Genomic DNA, 1,717 nt, shown 5'->3' on the forward strand with positions numbered 1-1,717 from the left:
CTCCAGGATCTGAAATGGACCAATGTATCGAGGATTCAACTTCTTTGCTTTAATCGCTCTACCTATTCCTGTGGTCGGAGTAACCTTAAGGAAAACATGATCTCCTTCCTCAAATTCCAAGGGCTTCCACCTCTGATCAGCGTAACTCTTTTGGCGACTCTGCGCCGTAAGCATCCTATCTCGGATTTTCTTAACTTGTTCAGTAGTCTCAACTATCATTTCCGGCCCCAACAAGCCTTTCTCTCCAGTTTCATACCAACATAGTGGAGATTGACATTTCCTCCCATACAATGTTGTAGAACAATCAAGCAGGACATGGTTCTCAGATAACCAGTCCAATCCCAAGATAAGATCAAGACCGATCATCGGTAAGCAGATTAAATTATGGACAAAATCACGCTGCTTGAACTTAAACGAAACTTTCGGGCATCCTAGTGTAGTTACCATGGCCTCATGGGTAGCATTATACACTTTTAAGTCATAACCTAAGGTTACGATCTTCAATCCTAACTCATGGGCTTTCTCAAATGCAATAAATGAATGTGATGCTCCCAAATCAAATAAAGCATTTAAAGTTTGACCAGCCATTTCACAGTTACCTCGAATGAGTGTCTCAGATCCCTCTGCACCCACAGCTGAGGTGGTGAACACCCGACCAGTCTGTTGTGCTTTCCCAGCACCTTGCTTTTGCTTCTCCGGACAACTTGTGGCTTTATGCCCCGCTTTTCCATAATTGTAGCACAAACCCCATCCGGCCTTGCATGGTACTCCCGGATGGTGACTCCCACACCTAGTACAAGCTTGATCATTCTGAGGCTGCTTCCCAAACCTTTTCCCTTGGGAGTAGTTGTTGTTGGGCCTCCTAAAAGAACCTCCCCTCTTGAAAGACGGACCTCTAGGTGCAAAGCTCTTCCCTCGGTTCTGTGGAAATGATCCTTTGTGACTTCCTTTCTCAGCGGCTGCCTTCTTCACACACTCTTCAGCAACCCTACACTTGTTCACTAATTCGGAGAAAGTCCTAATCTCCATTGGCCCCACCGAACCGAAAATATCACTACGGAGTCCTCCTTCGTACTTAACACACTTCCACTCCTCATATTCCACTGGAGTCCCTTGACACATACGAGAGAATCTGAACAGCTCCTCAAACTTGTCAGTATACTCAGATACGGACATAGTACCCTGCTTCAGCTGCAACAATTCAAGCTCCTTGGCCGTCCTAGCAGAAGTCGGAAAGTACTTCTTATAGAACTCCTCTTGGAAGACATCCCAGGTGATATAATCATCACCCTGCTGCAGAAGGCGTCGGATTCCTTGCCACCAATGCAACGCTTCCCCAATGAGCAAATAGGTAGCGAACTCTACACGCTGCCTTTCAGGCACCACCTGCGCTTGCAGTGCTCGTTCCATGGCCTGAAACCATGTATCGGCTTCAGTCGGGCTAGTTTCCTATACACACCAAATAATCGATATTAAGTTGATCAGTCTCAATATCGGAAGTTTAGTGCTTCAAAGTCCCAAATGCATGCTCATGAACGTTTATGCCAATTATATCAAGCAGATATACTAACAGCACATAACACACATACAGAGAATGCACAGAAGCGTAGTCAGTCCATTCCTCAGGCTCTACAGGAACGAACTGCTCTGATACCATAATGTAACACCCTACCATACAGAGTCTTATGCTTAAGTCATAATTCAGAGATGGCAAGGT

The sequence above is a fragment of the Arachis ipaensis genome, chromosome B04, assembly GCF_000816755.2.
Source record: "Arachis ipaensis cultivar K30076 chromosome B04, Araip1.1, whole genome shotgun sequence".
In the NCBI taxonomy this organism is placed as follows: Eukaryota; Viridiplantae; Streptophyta; class Magnoliopsida; order Fabales; family Fabaceae; genus Arachis; species Arachis ipaensis.